Consider the following 22,345-nt stretch of genomic DNA (forward strand, 5'->3'; position numbering starts at 1 on the left):
GAGAGGAGCAGCTAGGCTGCCATAGGATTTGTGCATGAATGGATTTTTCAGTTGAGTCTCAGGGTCGATCACTTTTCTGGGTCTCCTGTCCATCAGCTAGAGGTCCCATCTCATTTCAGGCACATGGAACTGTAAAACCAACAAAACCACAGTCAAAACTTCCTAACCTCCTTCCTTCCTCCCTCCCTCCCTTCCCCACGTCCCTTTGCATATAAAACTGCCACCTTATCGATCCCTAACAGAAAAAACGCCTGGTGAACTGCCAGGCGACCCCGAAGGAAGCTGCCGCCGCCGCACCTTCTCCAGTGGAAACTTCGGCGCACGGCAGCGCACTTCCGCCTGCCCGCCTGTGAAAAAGCAAGAGACCACCGGGCAGTGTGAGCACGGCTTGGGAAAAGCCCAGCTCGTACCCCCTACACCCTTCGAGCTTGGGAGCACTAAGCCTCTTTCTCCCTCGGGCTCGGGAGGGAGTTAAGGGGGAACGCCAGGCCGAAGCAACGCTGAGGCGCCTTACTCGCGAGCAGCAGCAGCGTCCCAGCAGAGATCCCCCCAACAAGCAGGCACGCGTTCTCCTCCTCGCGCGTCCCACAGTCAAACGGGTTCTTTTTCTCGAGCCCCAAACGTCAAGCGGCGATCCCAGTCGGAGCAGCAACAAAGCCGCCTCCACCAGCCGGAGAGCGCCAGGAGTGCTTCGCCCGGTCTTTTCTCGGACTGAGGGGAGGCGCTGTCCCAGCCAAAGTTTCCTCGAAGTGGCCTGGCACCAACGGAAGAGGAAAGAAGGAGGGGCGCGCACCGGCCGGCCGGCCGACTAGCCACTGCCTGCCTCCTCCTCTTCCCCCCCCGGCGTCATTGGTGTGCGAGCGCCCCTTCGGCGCGTCCAGCTACGGCGGCCGTCGCCGAGTGGAGGCGAGTCCGTCCAGCGCGGGTGCTTTTATTTGCGGCGAGGCGGAGCGAGGGCCGGCCCAAGCGGGCGGGCGCTCCTTCGCCTGCCCGCCCCTCGATCTCCCGCCCTTCCCCGGCGGGCGGCGCTGGACGCTTCCAGTCTCCGCCACTCGGGCGCGCTTCTGACTGCGGAGGAGTCGCCGGCGCCGCGGCCGCGGGAAAGCTTCATGCGGCAGCAAGGCGAGCGGCTCTCGGTCAGGCGGCAGCGGCAGCCTCCTCTTCTTCCTCCTGCATCGGTGGCGCCAGCGCCGGGGATGGAGCCGGCTGCGGCGGGCTGCGACCCTAGGCGGAGGGGCGTCGGAGAAGCCCAGGCACGGGCGGGGAGCGTCCGGGCGTTGCTGCGTTGCTGCTGCCTCCGCCTTCTTTAAAGCAGCGCCTGGCCGAGGCTCCGACTCCATCGCTCCTCCTGTGCCGCTCGTGACGGCGATGTGAACGGCGGCAGCGACGGTGGCTAGGAGGAAGGTGGAGGCGCTCGAACTCCGCGGTGGAGCTCAGTACGGCGGCCGGGGACAGCGGGCGGCATCGCGGAGAGAGACGGAGCGGAGCGTGTTCGTGTGTGAGCGCAGCGGGATTTGATGCAACCGGGCGAGCGAAGAAACCACCGACGGTGTGGGGCAAGGTCACGCCCGGCCAGATTCGCTTCCCGCCGCCGCCCCCGAAGCTTTCCATGGGGCGAGCGACGCGGCTTGAGCGCTCGAACCGAGCCGGGAGCTTCGGGCCCGACCCGAACGTTGCTGGCCGGCGCCTCTTACCTTTAGGATGCGGCGGCGGCTGCTGCTAAGCGAAGCACTGGAGCAGGGACGTGGAGGGCGGCCGAGGGAGAAGGAGCTCCCCGGGCGGTCGGATTCCCCGGGAGGCAGCAGGTAAGCGCCGGCGGCTTCGTTTTGCTTTCTGCATTGCAGCCCCCGCGCAGCTGCCGGCGGGAGGGCTGGGCTGGGCTGGGTGGGTCGGCGGAGCGGCGAGAGGGTCGGAAGGGCTCCGGAGAGGATTCTTCCAAGGTGGCGGCGTCTCTCTGGGTGCGATGGGAGCGGGGGCGGGGACGAAGTGAGGCACTTTCCTTCCCTGTCCTCCAAGACCCGTCGGGGGAGCGAGAGGCGCCTCCGGCCCCGCCAGGTGTGGCCGCTGCGTCTTCGGCGATTTTCCTGCGGGGCCGCCGGCAGGGAGGACTGGCGGGAAAGTGTCGCCAGCGCCGACATTCAGTCGTCTGCCCTGTTAATTCTTGGCCCGGTAAAAGAGGGGAAGGGAGCCTTTTGTGGACAAGCCCCTCCCCGCGCCGTCTTCATGGGGCGGGGGGCGTCAAGGTCCCGCACCCCCCTCTCTCCCTCTTTAAACGGTTCTGGAGATTTCTTGCTACTTCGGCTTTGGCAGGCTGGGGGAGCTCCAGGGCCGGCTTTGGAGGGGCTGGCTGTGCCGGCGCGTTAGACGGGGAGTCCCCACGGAGGGCAAGCACATCAGACCCGCTTTCTTGCTCGCTCTCTCCCCGCCCCTTGCACGCAACCCTGGGGCGAGGGCCTTTGGATTCGTCTGCGTGCGTGTGTGGACCGCTTCGCCAGGGGCCGGAACCGCTGGTTGGGGTTTTGCCTGACGACCCAGGGTCGTTTCGCTCCAGGCCATGCCTCGATCTTCGTGGGGAGGCCGCCTCGCCTTACTTTTTGCCTGCGTAGATTTTTCTCCGCAGCCGGGATGGGGGTGAGTGGGGACTCTCGCTTTTGGGTGGCTGCCCCCTCGGCTCCTAAACTCTCCTGGGTTTAGTTAGCCTAGGCCAGAAGGCTCGGCGTTCCCCACCTCCTCCTCCTCCTCCCCCTCGCTCCCCTCTTGACGCCTTGGAAAGCTTGTGGCGGGGACAGCGCGCAGCAGAAAGTTCTGGAGGGGCTGCGGAGGGGGTCAGTTTGGATGGGATCCCCGGAGGAAAAGCCGAATGAAAGAAGCGGCGAGGAAGGCAAGGTGCAGCCCAGGTGGGAGAGCAGGAACAGCCCTGGACTCCAATCCTGGCAGGACACCTGGGAGGCCAGGAGCTACAGTGGGGGGAAGAAATGGTGGTGCCTCTGCAGGGGGAGGGGAAGGGTAAATAGACCTTTGGGTCCAGAGGAAGAGGAAGAAGGTCCAGTAGGAAGTTGCAGGTTGCAGTCATCTGTTGTGTTTGGTCTTTCCGATTTGCCCGTCTTTGAACAGTATTTTTACTGCAGCAGTGCATGTCCATCTGTGACCTGGGGCTTTATGAAAGCGTTTTTATCCTGTTTTTCTGGGTGTGTTATGTTATTCTTTAAGGCATCTTTTGAAGTCCTTTAGGATTTCTGTTGTGTAAGGAGCTTTCTTTCTTTCTTTCTTTCTTTCTTTCTTTCTTTCTTTCTTTCTTTCTTTCTTTCTTTCTTTCTTTCATCTGCCCACTTGGATCTGGGCCTTTGGTATGTACAGCTGGGGAATGAATTGGGGCAGACTAGGCTGGATGGGCAAAATGGCTGTGGGATCTCCCTTCTCTCCAGAGGTGAAGGCTGAGGTGTGATCTGATTCCTTTGGAGAAGGCTGCCTCAGTGGGAGTGGGATGTGGAAGGAAGCAGAGGGCAAGTTGGAGCTTTTTCCAACTAAGTGAAACATCTCTGGCTTTGATTGGTGATGTTATGTGACTTTGGACATTGTGCTCAGACTTGAAAATGGCCTGCTCCAATCAGCTTCATCTTGGAGGGGAAGGTGCCTTGTCTGACCCTGTTTTCTTCCTGATACTGGTCTGGATTCAGCTTATCCCATGCCAGGCACCTCCCTTTCTAAGGCAGTTTATTTCATCTGCCTGTCTACCAGCAACCTTTGGCACAGCTGTACTGACATACATGTAAAGGGGTAGCTTACAAACGCTGAGATTCTGAGGACACAAGTTGCGTGCAGAGACTTTGGTTCAGCTGCTACCCCTGCCATAAACTCATAAGATAACCTTTCTGCACACCCTGGTTGTCTTGCTTTCCACTTGCAGAATTGTCATAAGCAACTTGGCTTTCCTTATAAGGCTGTGGTGAATACTGTTGATACAGTAGATGGTACACATTGGTGCCAGCCCAGCTTTAAAGCTGGGCTGATTTGAGGAGCTCCCAAGTAGCTGCAAAAGAAGAAAATTTCCAAAATCTCATATAACCAAGGAAAACTTCAAAAGAGAGCCTAGGTGCCTTTTCTTTTGTAAATGAGGCACAGGGCCATAGTGGCCTTTATAGATATAATAGCTTTCTTCCCTGGAGATCAATATTTATTCTGTTTGAAGGTTTGATAGCAGGGCTGTTTTTATAGGAAAATCTTTGGAATGTTATCAGAGGAGATCTACTCTGAAAATCGTTAGCAGAGCTTTGTCATTAGAAAGCCATGTTGGGCCTGAGTTGAGGATGCGGGATTGGTCAGTGAACTGGTTATCCCCCTGAATAGTATTTGGGGGCCTCTCATTCCACTGCATGGAAGGCCCTATGATCAGGTGTGACAGAAGTGAGCAGTTTGCTCCAAGCCAGGCTTTTCAAGGTGACCCACCTCTGCCTTGCTTGGATTGCAAAGGAAAGAGTGATTGGCATGGCCAATCTGTCCTGGGTTTAGGCATTTCGGGAGATTTGGGGTGAAGGCCATCTTGCCGCATTTGTTTTTCAGTAAGGTCTTACATTTACTACTAATTCCTGCTTAAAATGCTGCCGTTTTCCAAGGAAACAGGTAATGGGTTTACTTAGGCTCTGATACCTGGATATGAGGATTTTATTGGAAAATAATCCTTCCTTTTACAAAAGAATGAGACATTTGATGGCTGCCAATAAGTGATACAGCCCAAGTTACTGTGTGTTGGAATGAGGACCATTTTTGTAGCTTGTGCTTCTCATGTCTTAGATGCCCTTGGTCTTGAATGAGGAAAACAACAGACCTTACAAGGAAGGACTCACCTCTTGTCTGTACAGTTGCAGTAGGCAGCCTGTTAAAGCTTCAAATAAAAGAAAAAAAAAGTTGGGCAGAATGTGACAAAACGATTTGTGTGTGTCTGTATGTGTATATAATTGAAAGTAGGCTATTTGCTAGATTTCTGGTTTTCCCTCCACCTATTGAGTCAGACATGAGCAATCGTAGTGCCCAGTTTGATAGATTGGGAAGAGAAATGATGCTCCACCAAGATAGATTTTTGCCTACATCCTTCTGACAAATGTCAAGGGGGAGTTGATTTAAATTAAAGCCTCCCTGAAGTGCAGCTTGATTCCTTGCGACTGTGTGGCACAACCATGTTAGGTTTTTGGGGCCAATGTCTGGAAGTGGTTTGCCAGTGCCACTTCCTGTTTTTTTTTAAAAAAATATTTTACTTCTCAGTCTAGTCTATAGCCTTGAGATTTTCTGGTAGAGGGTTGAACCCTGCTTAGCTTTTGCTAGGTGTTGCCACCTGCCACTTGACTTCAACCTCTGAAAACCTCTACAGCTTGAAGATGTTTCTCCATTCCCTCCATGCACACCCAACCTAGCTTTCCTTTGCTGACAAGGCTGTGATGGATAAGGACCTGGAATTGGAGAGAGATGCCCAACTATCGGGCATTTTCCTCTTTTGTCTTCCAAGTCTGCATTCCCCAGGGAGTGTTACAGAATCTTGGGCCAATTCAGATTTCTGTTTGGTTTGCAAGCCTCGGGCCAGGTTCTCCTCTGTAGCCTTAGTCGAAAATGGTTGAAATTAAATGCCTGGATTCCTATAACATGCTTAGTTCTAAGCCTGGCTTAAGAAAACACAGTTCTTCTACTCACATAACATGCTGTGACCAAAGAAATAAGCTGTGTTATGAATGAATGTCACGGTCTGGCTTATCCTTGATGTGTGTAGTTTGGCTGGGATCTGCTGTGAGGAGGGGTTTCATGTTTCAGAAGTGGGGCCTATGCCTCGATGGGCTTTGTGCAAATGTATTTCTGCCTCGGTGAGATATCTTATTTCAAAATCAAGAGCGTTTGCATATTGCTGAAGACCCCATTATCCAGGTCAGTCCATGGTTTAGAAGTGGGATATCACTTCAATTTTTTCCTTTTCTATTGCTTATTTCTAATCAGAAAATTTTTCGGTTTATGAATTTATTAGTTAGAAGGAATAAAAAATGAAAACTAACTTCACATACAATATTAGGCAGGTTGGACAATTCCAAAGATTAATATTGTTTAGATTTTCAGCCATAGTGGGAATGTGAGAGGGATTCCCCCCCCCCCAATAATTGTCAGAAAAAAATGAAGTTGAAAACAATTTCTAGGAAGAAAAGCACAATATGTTACTAGCTGGAAGGCTCCCTAAATATTCTTGAGCCAAACCTGCCTGGCATGCATGGGAAGAATGTCCCAGGGAAGGTCAACTGTGATATTGGCAAGTGAAAATATACAGTGGTGTTGAACTGAAAAATATCCTACAGTTTAAACCTGGCCGGATATTTAAGGATGAAAATCTTGTCAGAGATAGATGTAGTCATTGGTAACATGGTTGCTTGAAAAGTGTACAAAATGGACAGTGATGCAGCTGGCAAGATAGCTGGCACTCAGCCAATAGTTTCTTTTTGTAAGGAAAGCAGGGAAATTCTTGAGCATAATTAAGTAAGAAAGAACCTAGTGGGACCAAGCAGGTGTCCCATTTAATGGTGCTCTGTTGGTTGATGGATGTCTGAGGTTTGTGATAGAAAGAGGCATTTATTCCAGGAACAAACCACCTTTCATTCAAGAGAGAAGATGTAGCTTTTTTATTTCACTGGTGCTATCCTGAAGTTATGGCAGTTCTTAAGTCAAGATAGTGGCTGGTAAAGGTAGTTTTACACTTTGTGCTTGCTTATGGTCTTCCTCCAGGCACCCATGCATTGCTTATTGATTGTCTAGCCTTGAGTTGGACAATACTTTGATGGCTGAGGAGGTCACAGTTTGAATTTTTGAAGCACCAAGGACAGCCGAGGATTGGCCAAGTGAGCAGGACTACTTCAATTCATATGGATGGGCTCTGGGTGTACAATTCTATTTTAAGACTATATTATGGCTCCCGCTACAATTTCGATGTTTCCATTCAATATAACAGGTGCAAGCAGCTTTCAGTAATTGTAGTCAGAGGTGGTGGTGATGGGCTTTGAGGAGGGTCACCAAAAAGGGGTCCAGAGTTCTTGTACCACTAGGATCTCAAGGTGCTTACTCCTTTTCTGGGGCAGATTTTCTAATGACCGCTGGAGCTGCAATGATAACAAGGGGAAAGTGACTGTTTTCCTTATATGCATCTCCTTTGGTTGAAGACAGCAGCACATGCCAGTGTCAGAATGCTTTGGACAAGTTGAAGGAAAAAGTGGAGAAGGAGAAAAGATGGAGATGAGGCAAATATCTATGTAGCATGTGGGATTCCACAAATTCTCCTCTCAGAGATGATATCTCTTCCCATGCTGGTGAATATTCTTGCCTAGCAAGACTTTCTTTGCCATTGAGAAATTTCAAGAGAACACCTATCTCCCCCTTCTCAGACCGCATCGATTTGGTTTTTAGATGAATTGATTTGATCTAAATTTTAGACTCTGAAATGAGTTACACTTAATATTTATAAATACAGGAAACGTGATGTTATTGCTGTAATAATTTGTGCTCACATTACATTACACATAAATACTTTGTAACTGTAGTTGAACTGTGCAGAAGGTTGATTGCTAGAATTGGAAGTTTAAAATGTACAACCAAGCATTTTATCAATGATTGTTAAGCCACTTATATTGGCATCACAGTTGCCTCCTAGAATAAAAGATTGGTTGGGGCTGAAGATGAAAGAGTACATACGTGAATGGGTGTTCAACTATGCAAAATTGTGGGTTACTGATCATGTTATATTAGGAATTTCTGAGCTTTTGGGGGCATGAATCACTCCGTAACCACACTGAATTTACTTTTAATGTTTAAATAGAATTATGAGGCAATTTGTGCAGTAAATGTTTGGATCAACTTATGAAAAATAAAGAGCCCCACTGGATCAGGCTGAAGGTACATCTTGCCTAAGATTCTTCTCCTAGAGTGATCAGCATGAAGTCCATGATGGAAAGCCACAAACAGACCATGACTATAGTAGCATTCTCCTAGCTGGTTTTTGTTTAGTATACTTATTTTTATTTATTTATTTATCTATCAAACCTATATGCCACCTGACTCCCAATGACTCTGGGTGGCTCACAACAATCAAAACGAGGAAATTACAATAAAACCAATTAAAGGAAGAAAGATAAGAGATGGCAAGAATGACAGACTGGATGGAAATGAAGGAAGGCATTTCACTGTCCCTGGCCAAAGGCTTGGGGGAAGAGCCAGGTCTTCATGGCTGTTCTAAACAACAGCAGACGGGGGCCATCCTGATCTTGGGCGGGGGGAGAACCTCGTTCCAGAGGGCAGGTGCTGCTACAGAGAAGGTGTTTCTGGAGTCCTGCTAGATGACATTATTTAATATGGGCATTTAGCAACATTTTGTATCTCATAATGTAGGTAATACTTGGCCATCATCTCTAGTAGCATTTCCTGTGAATTAATCTAATCTACTTTTTAAAGATGTCTAAACTAGTGACTGCCATTTTGTCTTCAATAGCAAACAATTTTGCTAGCAATTTAACTATACCACCTATGGAGTTCTTCCTGTTATCTGTTTTGAAACTCCCAACATTCTGCTTCATTGATGACCCATAAGCCCTTGCGTTATTATAGGAGGGAGAAAAACCCTCCTTATTCAATTTTTACATAATTTTGAACAACTTTTTCATGTTTCCCCTTCTAGCTCCCCTCTCCCAAATTGAAATGCCCCAAATGAAACCTTTCCTCATAGGAGATTTACTCTAGTCCTTTGATCATTTGGTAATCTTTTCCTTTTTCTGGCTGTATAATATTCTGTTTGAGATGTGGTGATAAAAATTACAAAGGTATTCCAAGTGTGATCATGTCCTAGATTTATTTAAAAGCATTATGATGTTGGCAATTTTATCTTTGATTCCTTTTCTAATCTCATTGTAGAACTTTGATTTTTATAGAACAGTGGAACGCTCATAGTCTTTTTCTGTTTTATCCACTTAAATAATTTTGTGTTATCAGCAAACTTGGTCATCTGTCTGCTTGTCCATCTACAGCCCACTTATTAAGATACTGTTGTTGCAGATTATCAAACAAGCCCTGATGTAGTTCTTAGTTGACCCCTCCGATCTTTATTTATAAAATTATTTATTCCTATACCCTGTTCTGGTATTTTAACCCATCTCTCCTATGATCACGTGATGGCTAAGTTTGGCAAAGTCTTCTGAAAATAGTGTCTGTCTTCTACTAATCCCTATCCACTTGCTTGACACTTTCAGAAGATTCCAGAAAGAGTAGTGAGACCTGATTTGCCTTTGTAGAAGCCATGCTGACTTTTTATCAGCTTGACTTATCCTTCTATACAGTTGATAATTTTACCTTTAATAAATCAAGGTAAAAAGCTTTTTCCACCAGTTTATCAGGAAGAGATTTAAAAGTTGTCAGCTTGCAATTTCCTGGATTCGTAGGTCTGTTTGTTTCTCTCTCTCTTTTTTTAAAATGGTATTATGCTGGTTATATATAATTTCCATCCCAGACCACACCAACAGATTGGTTACTATCCATTCTTAGGTTACAGAGGCCCAATTTAAGGGCATGTCGCTTACTTTTGTTAAAGTAAAGTAAGTAAAGATCAGCAATTTCACATTTCGGTTCTTCCGGAACTTTCAAATGGATATACTCTGACCTGGTTTTTTTTTCATTCTGTTCGTTCATTTTGTTATTAAGGTCTTCAACTTCATCTCTTCAACTTTCTCTCTTGTCACCGCTATTTGCTTCAGTTTCTGAGTTTTTCTGAAGAGAAAGGTTCAGGCCCAGACATCTGTGCTTTATTTTCTGCACTGAGATATAGACCAAGAATCATTCTGTCTGGGAAATAACGGAGACCGGTCTGAGCATAAAAACAGTCACAGGAGTTCAGCCATTTAGTCTTTTGGCTACCTTAAGGCGATCGATCTCATGTGGGCTGAAAAAATCCAGAAGATCACCAGACGGCATCAAAAAGATACAGAAAACTCTTAACTCATTGCTCTCATCCAGTAGTCAGCCAATTAGGGTATCCCTAGGCTATCTGAGAAGACTGGCTCTTATCCTTTCTTTTTGTTAAAAAAAGAAAGAAAGATGACCCTCCACTCCTAACTTCATGGTGTTTTGTTCTTCCAACAATTAGTCAAATTTGAATTGACTTTGATGAACGCAGAGTCCAGAATTGCATATAGTCTTGGTCCAACAGAAGGTTTGCATCTGCTGTGACCTTCAGCACCTTTCAACAACTGGCAGCTGAGGAATTGCTAAGGGAAGGGTAGTCAGTTCCATGTTCAGGGTCTTTTTGGCCAGGATATAAGAGCCTTAATTGTGAAAGGAAGCCTAGCAGAATCTCAGAAATCTGAGATTAACAGTGGTTGAGAATGAATGTATGTACTTTTTATTTGTATTTCGCTGTGTTATGTGCCTCTCCTCCTCCTCCACCCTTTGCCTTGCTCAAGCAGTTGCCTTTTCCTCCCATGGAAAGTAGATAAAATAGAGCTTGGAAAGTAATAGAGCTAAACAGACAAAGATGGGTGATCTTGGGCCAATCATTCTCTCCCAGCCCTAGGAAGCAGGCAGTGGCAAACCACTTCTGAAATCATGTATGTATGTATGTATATTTTCTTAGTAAAATTAAGATGGCACCCAAAGACAGGCTGCTAAGAGAATGCCTGAGGCAGCAGCAGCAGACATGGGAGGAAGTTCAAGCGGAGAAAGTGTCATGGCAAGACAAGACTCTGCATGGGATGTACCATTGACAGATAGCTGAGGTGGCCGACATTGGGAAATCCTATTGGTAGCTGGAAAGGGCTGGACTAAAAGACAGCACTAAGGCACTGATCATAGTAGCACAGGAACAGGCACTGAGCACTAGATCCATAGAAGCAGGGGTCTACCACACTAGACAGGACCCAAGGTGCAAACTGTGCAGAGTCCTCAGAGACAGTCCAACACATAGTGGCAGCTTCTAAGGTGCAGGCAGGAACAGCATACGCTGAATGAACCAAGTAGCTGGCATTGTGTACAGGAACATCTGCACAGTGTATGGGCTAGACCCTCCCAAGTCCAGATGGGAGATTCCACAGAAAATTGTGGAGAATAACAGGGCTAAGGTCCTGTGGGACTTCCAGATCCAGACAGGCAGGTACTGGCTGGTCAACCAGACATCACAGTAGTAGACAAGGACCAGAAGACAGCGGTGGTGATAGATGTAGCAGTGCCAAGTAACAGCAACATCAGGAAGTAGGAGTATGAGAAGCTGGAGAAGTATCAGGGCCTGAAGGAAGAACTAGAGAGGATGTGGAAAGTAAAGGCCAAAGGGGTCCCAGTAGTGATAGGAGCACTCGAGGCTGTGACTCCTAAGCTGGAAAGTGGCTCCAACAGATCCCAGGAACAACATCAGAGCTCTCTGTCCAGAAGAGTGCAGTGCTAGGAACAGCTGAAATACTGTGCAGAACCCTCAAACTCCCAGGCCTCTGGTAGAGGACCCGAGATTGAGGAAGACACGTATCTCTCATAGGGGTGAGAGAGGATTTGATTATATGTGTGTGTGTGTGTGTGAGAGAGGGAGGGAGAGAGAGAGTGATTGGTAAGTATAACAACCAAAGGATATGATGAAGTACAACCAAAAATATAAACAGCGCTAATAAAATCAGAAAAGAAAGTATAGAATAGTGAATAAATGAGTGACATTTGTAGCAACTAAAAATATATCCATAAAATGTTACTATGCAACTACCTCAATCCTTTAACATACTATTAAATCTATCCGTATAGACCATCTATTGCTCCATCTCCTCAGTTTGATACAGTATTATTTCGATACAATGATATTTATATATACTATTATTTGGGTGCTTTAGAGTATTACATGTAAATAAGAGAAAAGAAAAAAAGTGGATATTCTATCAATATTAATTGCATTTACCACTTCTGAAATTTTGCCAAGAAAACTGCAGGGATTAGTCCAGGTAGTTGCCAGGAGTCACACATACAAAAGATTTGGGAGTAATTCATGCTTTATGAGAAGAGCACAATCCACAGTGGTGGATTATTTGATGTAGGGAAATTTATAAGAAAACAGAGAAGTTCCGCTGAATCAGGTGAAAGCCTGTCTCATCCAGTATTCTGGGTCATGCACTGGCCAGATATATCTAGGAAGCCCCCAAGCACAGACAGGAGGATGATAAATTTGATTCAGCTAGAAGCTAAAAAGTGCTGCCTGTGGTTCAGGAGGCTAGTACATATGCATGTATTTACTTATTAAATATATACCTGATTTTGTCGTTTAAAAACAATTTCAAAATGAAATGCAGTTTGTTAAAATCAAGCCAATTATCTTTAAGTTAAAAACCACTGAAGTGAAAATCTAAAACAGCTGTAAAAATCTTAGTAGCCATTGATGCAACTCTTCTCTGTAAATTTCTCAAGTTCCTTTTAAAAACATCTAAACTGATTCCATCACTCAACTGATGGCAGAAAATCCCATTATTTATGTGTTGGGTAAAAAACTTATTTCCTTTTATTGGCTCTGACTCTCCCTTGAATTATTTTTTTATAGCAAGAGAAAACTTTCTAGGTGTGCTTTTTATACCATACATGATTTTATAGACCTCCATCATATTTTACTTTAGTCCCCTTTGCTCCAAGTTAAAAAGGTCCAGGTCCAGAGAAAGACCACCAATCATTTTAGTTGCCTCCTGCATCTTTTCCACCAATTCAGCATCTTTGTTGAAGTGCAACAATGAGAATCTATATAATATTTCAAATGCAGCCACACCACAGATTTAGGTAAAGGCTATTATTACATTGGGAGTTTTATTTTCAATCTCCTTTCTAACCCTTTCTAGTATGGAATTTGCTTTTTGCTTTTTTTACAAGTCATGTACTGAAGTGATACTTTAATTGACCTGTCTATCATGATCAGTTAGGCGGCAGCACCTAGTTGATTAGCACCTTGTAAGAATAATGATAACCAATAGATAGCAGCAAAAATATTTGGATGTTGCAGTCTGGATATTATAGCCCCAGTGCCTTGGCTGAGCTTGAAGAACTAAGCAATTTTGGGTTATCGCTTGGATGGGAGGCTTCAGGAAAAACCAGAATTAGACTGGGAAGTTGAAAGAACTCATTGGAAGAGGGCAGTGGTAAAACTTTTCCATATTGTTGCCAAGAAAAATAACACAAACCTGTCCATGAAGTTATTAGAAGTCAAGCTTAATTTGAAGCACACTTTTTGTTATCCCCTATAACTCTGTGAATCCATCCTGTCAATTCACCACCTGCTGAGACCAACATGCATTACTTGCACTTGCAAATATTTTAATTAATAAATAATTGTAGATTCCTGAGCTAGGGATTTTTAAAATTCCATTTTCACAATCAGCAGTAATCAGATTTGCAATTTCAGTCTGTTAACCAATTCAGTTAATGTGAAGTTCCTTTTTGGGGCTGGATGATTAATCTGTTATCAGTTCTTGCTCAGTCAGTTATTGGTAATAGGAAAATGTCTAAGTGCAGACCTAGCTCAGAAGACATAAGATTCTGATAGATGCCACAAGGGAGTATAATAAGGGTATAAAATTGTACTTAATTTAGCTTGAAATATCAGCCTGGTCTTTCAAAACTGAAGGGCCAGCCTGAATGCTTCAGAAGGCCTTTGATAACTTGAAACAGATTAACTGGATTCTCATTCCCTGTGTTTTATATTCTTGCAGTTGAGATTATGGAGAAGTGTTAAACTTTATTGGAAGCAAGTCATATTTTAAGGCATGATTTATTGATTAGAATTTTTTTCCCCCAAAACTCTCCTGTCGCCTATGATTTCAGTTCTTAACTAGATGCTGCAGTCTATCCACGGCATGTGTGATGCAATGCCTCTCGAGCAGCTTATATGCAGAGACTGTGGCAGTGGTGTCCATATGCTTTGTTTCTCACCTCAGGTGTCTTGAAAAAAAAAAGCCATATGTTTATTTTTGCTGCATCTTGGCCTTCAGCTTCCCAGAAAAGTGAGAGCAGAGTAGGAAGTGGGACACCCTGTGAAAACCAGTGTGCTCCAAACATCTCTCTTTGTGCCTACTAGGTTTCCCTTTTTGGGGGGCAAGTATTATTTTAATAAATACCTTAAATAGGAAGCTGGCCTGTTAAAGCATCAGCCTCAGGCATCACATTTATTTGCTGTAATGGAAATCTCTTTCTGGGATTGTAGAAAGAAGTTGGAATGGGCTAGAATGATTTAGAGAACACAGGTGATAAAGTGAATGAGCTTGAGTCATAGAATGCTTTGTGTTTGCTGCACATACTGCTTAAGTGCCCCCATTCCTTTGCTGCTGAGAGTCCAAGATGAATGGTGGCACGGAAGTATGATAAAAATGCTGTTCACTTCTTGCTGTCCTGATGAGGAAGATGAGTTGGAGCCATCCGAGAAAAGCTCTGTAGGTCTTTGATTATGTGCCATCAAGTCACTGTTGACTCTTACTGATCACATAGATTTTCTCCATGACAATCTGTCCCTAACTTGGTCTTTCAGGTCTTTCAACAGTGTACCCATCACCACTGTAACTGAGTCCATCCACCTTGCTGCTGGTTGTCCTTTTCTTGTCTTTCCTTCCACCTTTCCCTGCATTACAGCCTTCTCTAGAGAGCTAGGTCTTTGCATAAGGTGTCTGAAGTAGGATCTAGGCTAGATTTATTTATTCATTTATTTACTTACTTACTTAGCAATAAAGTGGCTTTCTTGCTGTAGTTCTAGGACAGGGCTGGGCAACCTTTTGTCAGGCAAGGACTATGCTTCACATGGGTGGGGGATAGAGAGGGAAGCCTGCAAAATGGATGGGGCCATGTCACATGGGAAGGGCTCTATTTGTTTTTTTTAGGGGGGCAGATTTTCTGGAAGTTATTTTTTTAGCCAATCTGCCTATTTAAGAGTTTACATTGTTGTATTCCTCAAAATGATAGGTAGTAGTAGTTTATAAACATTATGAGATGGCTAAGAAATCTCTTCTGGCTTTTTTTAAACTGCTGCAAAAGGAGTGCTGGGCTGTTTGTAGAGGATTTCCCCTTCGTGGCACTTCCTGGACCTGGCATGTATCCATACAACCTTGGTTTCTGGCCATATATTGCCTGGAAAAGGGGATGGCAACATGTTGGCCTATTGGACTTACTTGGAATTTTGAAAACATGTCATGGACACATTTTACCAAATGGCTCCCATGAGGCAGTTTTCCTACTCACAAAATGGCTCCCGTGGTGGGTGTGACAATCGTAAAACAGGAAGTGACTCCCTGCTACCATCTCCAGCTCCCTGTACCAAGTTACCTTCCCCCTTTTGTTCATGGCAGGTGGACATTCTTCAAAGCGAAGAATGGAGCTATCCATCTTTTCTATACTTTTATTCAAAGAATGACCATGAGGTCAATGTGGGGAAACAGAGGTCTTGCAGATATTAAAGGGGGGGTGGTGGTAGAGACCAGTACTTTGTTTTTGCTATGACAGTTTCCTGCTTAACGTCCAGCAAGGCAAGGAGCATAACGAAGAGGGTATCCATAGTCACACTGGTACCTATTTGGCCTAGTCTGACATCTGCAGATTGCCAGCTACCACCCTGTCTTTTAATTCTTTCCAGTCCAGCAGAATATTGGAATGGAATTATGTAAAGGGGGTCAGGGCTCTGTCTCCCTGTCTGTGCTGTTGGAGGAGAAGCTAACTAAAGAAAGATAGAGCTATAAAATGAACCAGATCTGGCTGGGGGCTACAAACACAAACACTCCAGAAAAAATTCCTCCAGTATATTCTTATGGGAGAGGCAGTTGCCCCGTTCTCACCTTCCTCACTCCTGGACATGTGACCCAGAGTATGTAGCTTGCCTTGTGCTTATCTGCGCATGCATACAAGCACACACAGATGCAATGTGACTGGAAAATGGAAACACACAACATGTTACTTCATTACCCAGAAGAAAATACAAGTTCCTATGGCCACTGTTGTTAAATCAGTTGGGAAGAGCCTTATACTTAAGGCTCTGTCTTGCTTTCCCTTCCTTGTTTTTATTCTCCTCAGGGCTTGCTTTTTTCCTTTTTAAAGGTTACTCTTCCACCAACCTTGAAAACCGATCTCTCTGTTCAGACTCCCCTTCACTGTAACTTCATAGGTTTGGCTGTTGCCAACTAAGATAAATTGCTGGGAGCCAAACAGAAGAGAGATTGCTAAAGCAAAGCACTTTTTAACATGGGTCTGCTCCTCTGGAGGATCTCTTTTCAGATATACCAGTTTAAGTAGCTCATATTGAGGTCTTGTAAGAGCCATTGCAGTGTCTTAGATTTGCCCTTGGTTTCTGATCATTAGACCTGTTGTTGATTCAGGGAAGAATATGGAATCATTGTGGTTATAGCTATACATTGTGGGTGCTTCCACATAGAGCCTTTCAATTCTTTTAAGCATATTTTGTTAAGGTGATTTTATGGGACATTGAGATTTGGTTTCATCCATTTTTTGGTCATAATAGGAACAAATTATTTAGACAGAAAGCCCATGGAAAGAACCCAAAATCTCCGTAAGTGTGGATGACCTTTAGTGCTTTGCTATTTAGATATTAGAGGTAGTAGTTTGTTATTGTTTCTTTTGCACTCTTCCCCTGTTTCTTCCCCTGAAAATTCAAGTTGTGGACATGCATACAGGCACTTTACACTTGTATACTTCTTCTTTTTTTTTATTTTAGGTTATTGCTCTGGAATTCCAGAATTTCATATACACAGTTCTGAAGCTAGATGTGTGCCTGGCTCTTACTTTTCTCATTGTTTTTGGATTTCAAAAAACCCTATGTATTTCTTAATTTATAAAAGACTTACACATTTTAAGACTGGGATTTTAAATGTTATAATATTGTATTCAAAAGAAAAATTGCATGCCGTTCTGCAGAACATCTCTGTGTGTTTTTAGAACTGCTGCTACATTTTGGGAAAAAGCAAAGATGGTATGAAGTGGAAGGGAAGAGAAACTAAGTAGATCCTTGTTAGATTAGGCCAAAGGGTTATTTAGTTCAAGAATTTGTGTCACACAATAGCCAAGAAGTTACATTCAGAAAACTCCACAGAGCTTAGTAGTATACTCTTCAATTGTTGCTCCATACTAGCTGGTATTTGAAGTGTGTTGCCTGTAATTCATATGGTGGTAAACAGATATCAAAACTAGTGGCTGTTGCTAGTGATGTCTGCCATGAATTTGTCCATTTCTACCTAAACCATTAAAACCAACTAAATTGATGGCCCATCACCAAATCGGATAGCAGCAAATCCCACAATTCGATTGTATCTTAATCAATCCTAAGTTTCTTCATTTAATTTCAAAGGATGATTTTGAGTTCTAATATTGCAAGAGTGGGAGAAAAATATCTGTTCATTCACATTTTTTCATACACACATGACCTCATCTATCTCTACTGTGTCTACCCTTTCCTTTTTTCACTCCAAGCTAAAAAGCCCTAAATGCTGTTGTATTTCCTTGAAGGGGAGCTACTCAATTGTTTGCAGTTTATCTAACTTTATAGTCTCTTTATATGAGGTGTAATATCCAGAACTGAACACAGTATTCAAGTGTGATCTCACCATAGATTATATAAGAGGGTGACTGTATCGGCAGTTTTATTTTCAATTCCCTTCCTAATCATCTAAGTGTATTCTATCATGAACTACCCACTGACCTGGTTGACTGGAAAACATTCCAAAGAAATGAGTTTATGGACATTAGATTATAATTCTAAAGGCAAACAAAATATGGAGAAGCAATGACGTAACACAGTTAACAATATGAGCCCTCCCTTGGTTTAATATAGCCATATGCAAAAAGGATAGGAGCTTGCATCATGACAGAGAGGTGTTTCTTAGAAAATGAAAATGGTTGGTAACTGTAATAAAGTTTTGTTTGGAAGGGTGCTCACCTGACCAGAAAAAATAATCAAAAATAAACAAGGGCATCTAGAGGGGACAGGTAGTATTTTGGTGAACAGGTACATACCAACTAATGCTCTCTCTTGTGGCACATTAGCTATTTTATGAATGGAGAAGACTTACCAGAATGGAGAAGACTTATCAACAGTCAATAGCCATTTTTTGAGAGACCCCACAGCATAGTCTCAAAAAATCAAAAGTGCCCACCAGCCTAGATATATTGGGGATTCCTGACTGAATCCATTTACCTCACTCTGCAAAAACTTATTTATATTTCTATTCTTCCCTCATAGTTTGTTCTGGATTCTGAATCATCCAGATTTCAATATCAAATTGGATGTTTTCATCTCTTTATCTCACTTCTCCTATCTCCTTTTTCATCATCTCCTGCTTGATGGAGGGAACTGGAATGTTCCCAATTGTAATGTGTCTTTAGGTTGATCTAAATAAATTATATACAAAAACATAGCTAGGTTGATTCATAGTTGGGGGAAAACTAAAATGCACAGCTGAATGATATCTATTAGGGCAAACAAAAATGCAATGAGGCTTTCATGTTTTACTTTCTTCTTTATGTAGCAAGATGTTACAAAAATAGGAGTAGAGAATAAGTGAGAAAGTCCAAAAATTAAGCTAGATAGTTCAACCAGAGGTCTACAGCTTAAGGTCAATCCCAAGATTTGTCTGGTAGTGGATTGAATGCAAGGCCAGTGTTAAATGGTGTTAGTATCAGATGATTCCCTATCTTCAAGGACAAAGGAAAATATACTTCCCTCAGTTCTGAATAGCTTAAGTGCATTAATCCCCAGTCTGTCTCTTGGCATGAGCAATGCACGTTGGCCTAGGATCAACAGAAAAAAAGAAATGTAGTGTGTTTGCTTTTCTCAGCAAATAGTAAAATGAAAGTAGATACTAAAATAGCTGTCTGTTACTTTACATTTAAATTAACTTTGTATTAGAAAAAGAGAACTTTCACATCTGGAGAGAATTTGACTGGACTATCATTTTTGGAATTTCAGGGGGGAACCAAGAGAATAGTTACAGTCTTTTCTAGTTGCTTTCTCCAACTTCCATCCTCAGCCTGAATATTATTTCATAAAAGTTTGGCACCGACAGATGTTCAACTCCATTAAAAAGTGTTGTCTTTGGATAAAAATCAGATTACTACAAGATAGTATGTCTAAAATGCCAATGCCCACTGAGGTTCTAGCATGAAATTAATTGTAACGATGACTTCCCTTGAGCATTCTGGGACAAATAGTTGCTTGGTGTTATTGGTTAACACTTAATTTGGTGAGATAAGGAAAGCAGTGCTGAGTTAATTTCAGAGAGTGTCTCTGTGTATATGAATAGCTAAGAAAGGTGAAGCATGTTCTTGGAATTCCAATGAAGCTGGCCTGTTCCTAGGTAGGGCTGAATATCTGCAGTCTCAAGGCATACTTTCTTTTCCCAGGAACTAAGTGGCAGGCAGTTTGCATCATTATCCTAGGTAAGTGCTGTGCAAGTTTGTTGGGCTAAGACGTGTCTTGGAATGGAATATTGGGAGCCAAGCTGCTTAGGGATGAAGAAGATTAAAAAGTGGAGCCTGAACAAAATTAATTCAGTATTTAAGAGGAGCTTGCTGCTTGCAGGGTGGAAGATAGGAGGTGATAGAATGGAGAAGAGAGATGTGGTAGTGCTGAGTTTTATTGCTTGGAAGGAGGTGAGGGGATGTAGCAGCTAATATTGGAGAAGGGGGAGATGTCACTGAAAGGCAGTAGCATAGATTAAGGGAGGGAGTAGGGAACTGTAGAATCATCCAGTAGGAAACAGGACATTGAGTAGATTAAAGCATCCCTGGACCATAGTTGTCCAGCCTCTTTTGAGGGCTGAATCTGATAGCAACCAGGTGGATCCCAAAGAACAGTTATATATAGCTACCTCCTAAAGCCATCGAGAATGACCAAGTATTTGCTAACCTAGAAAGGTGGGACCTAACTTTTTTAAAAAATGATTTTAACATGTTTTGAGCTGCAAGATGGGTGGCCATATAAATTGATTGATTGATTGAACAAACAAACAAACAAACAAACAAAGGCTTTGCACTGCAGAGGACAAATCCTCTGTTGTGTGTAAGGCTTCATTCCTTTCCCCAGCAAAGATTCTAATCTGTTTGAATCATATCCAGTGTCTTCTGCCAAATCAAACCAATTGCTGAATAAAGAGTTAAGTGTTTGGAAAGCTGGGATTTCCTACTCCGTCCGTCCTGATGTGAAGGCTGATAGCTCTGTTAGAATAAATCCATTGAAAGGGAGCCCTCACCTCTCTGAAGGACAAGGGATGGCAGGCTCAATTAATGCTATTGAAATCCAACAGGAGAAACTGGGGCACTATCAGGAGCTGTATTTGAACAATTGCCTTTTTGTGTGCCTGCTGTGTTGCAAGTTGCGTGCCTATGTTCTGAGTCAGAGGTCAGAAAGTGTGGCTTATGGGCTTCCCATAGCATCTCTTTGTCTCTCCCTTACCTCCAAGAGGGGGTGGCAAAATTTGGCTTGTATTTTTGGCTTTTTTTTTTTTTTTAACTTGAGAGGATTTTAAGGAGCAAATGATATAGATTCCTTCGGTAAAGTTCATTCCTGGTGACCATGTGGACCTGCCCTTTTAGTTTTCTTTGCAACAATAGAGAAGTAAATATTTCAGGAAGATATTTGCTTTCCTATCTAGTGGTCTCCCATTCAAATGCTAATCAGGTCTGACTCTGCTTAGCTTTTCTGAGATCAGCCAAGATTCACAAGGTGCTACCACCTGGTGTGACTTTAAAGTTCAAGCCATCTTCCTAGAAATCAAGACCGCTTTAGATCCTCAAGTTGCCCATTTTTTGAAATGCGGCCCTTGATCTGCTGCACAAAATCCAGTGCAGCCCTAGAGCAGATAGTAATTCTTCAACTCTTTCCTTAGTGAAGGCATGAGTTACTGCAAGCAAGTAATTGGGGAATATTTTTTGGAATGCCATACTCTTCCAATCTGGGAGACTTACCTGCAAATCCAGGTGTGTCAGGGACTTAAAATATAAGAAGAGCAATATGGATCAGACCACAGTCTCATGTAGTTTAACATTCTCTCCTTACAATAGCCAGTTAGATACTTATGGGGCTGAGAAGCAGGACATTAATGCAATAGGAGTTCCTGGAGAAGTAAGATGTAATCTGTATATGGTTAGACGAGCAGGCTGGAACAATCCAAATGCTAACAGATGGCCTTCTCTGTCACTGTGTCAGCTCTGCAGAACAGCCCTGAAGATCTGGTTGAACCCAATCCTGTTGGTCTTTCATAAGACCTGGATGTTCCCAAAGGCATTTGGGCTGGGTGGTTGAGTGAGCCCTGTTGAATTGGTTGGTAGTTATGGCCTTGGTTCCAAAAAAATGTTGGAACAATTTTTTAAAAAAGATCCCCCCCCCCATTTATGGCTATTAGTTCCCACTGCCTTGTTTTCTATATATCGGACATGAATGCTTTAATGGCTGGTTGGGGTGGGGAAAAAAGATGGACATTTTAAGCAGGCTGACAGATAAAGCCCATTGTTAGTTAAAAAGAGATGAAGGTGATGTAATCTAATGGCGTACTTGACCCTTAGTTCAAGTATCATCCTGGTGTCTTTCTTATGAAAACCTCTGCAGTATATAGTTAAGAGGGGACCTATCATACATCAGTAATATTTTGCTTATTTAGGTAGAAGATGAGAAATATTTTTCTGAGCATAGAAAGATTGAATACATGCTGATTGAGCTCTCTTTTTGCAGAAAAAGCTATTGTTCATCTGTTAGCCATATGCATTTTTTCTGGAATGATGAGCCATTAGAAGATGAATGCCTTTCTTTGGTAATTTTGACATGTAAGAATGTGCTTTTGGGTCTTCAGATAAGCCCAAAGAAGAGATGCAGTATCCAGTTGTGGCTTGCAGGAGGGTCAGGCTTGTTAAAGGCTTGCTTCAAAAGGCAGGACTCTAATGACACAAGCAAATTCATACCAGTGGTTGAGTTCCAGAGAAGGGACAAGGAGCTTGTGCAGTGATGGAGAAGTTAGCTTGGAAGACAAGCCTGACTAGTGAATACTCATTCGATTGTGGGTTGGGTTGTGATTTGTGAAATGAGAGGCTTGAGCTCAATCATTTTAGCCAAGACATGGTGCTGACAATTGAACTCAGGAGGCATTGCTTTGAGCATCTCACATCCCTATCTCTAACGTTTCAAAACTTGCAACCATAACAAAATAATTGGAGGCTTGCTCTCTTTCTTTAGCAATTTTTGCCACTGGAAGAGGTCCATTTTTTCCTAATAATTATGCATTTCCCTTTTCTACTGTGGAGCTGTACAACTTGGGATTGTTTCTTCAGAGGAAGTTGGAAGCCTGTATGC

General features: G+C 43.6%; 1 protein-coding gene across 2 annotated transcripts in view; it reads left to right on the forward strand.

Annotated features, from left to right (window-relative positions):
• Positions 1-1,002: 1,002 nt before the first annotated feature.
• The window catches only part of LRFN5 (leucine rich repeat and fibronectin type III domain containing 5), a 98,415-nt gene continuing 77,072 nt past the window's right edge, over positions 1,003-22,345 (forward strand). For both annotated transcript variants that reach the window (XM_088149603.1, XM_088149604.1), the window contains exon 1: positions 1,003-1,805. The gene's annotated coding sequence lies outside the window, so the exon portion shown is untranslated. The remainder of the gene's footprint in view (positions 1,806-22,345) is intronic.

Source organism: Python bivittatus, unplaced genomic scaffold, assembly GCF_059951505.1.
Source record: "Python bivittatus isolate LINGU-HERP-01145 unplaced genomic scaffold, Pbiv_v1 ctg000580_np1212, whole genome shotgun sequence".
Taxonomy (NCBI): domain Eukaryota; kingdom Metazoa; phylum Chordata; class Lepidosauria; order Squamata; family Pythonidae; genus Python; species Python bivittatus.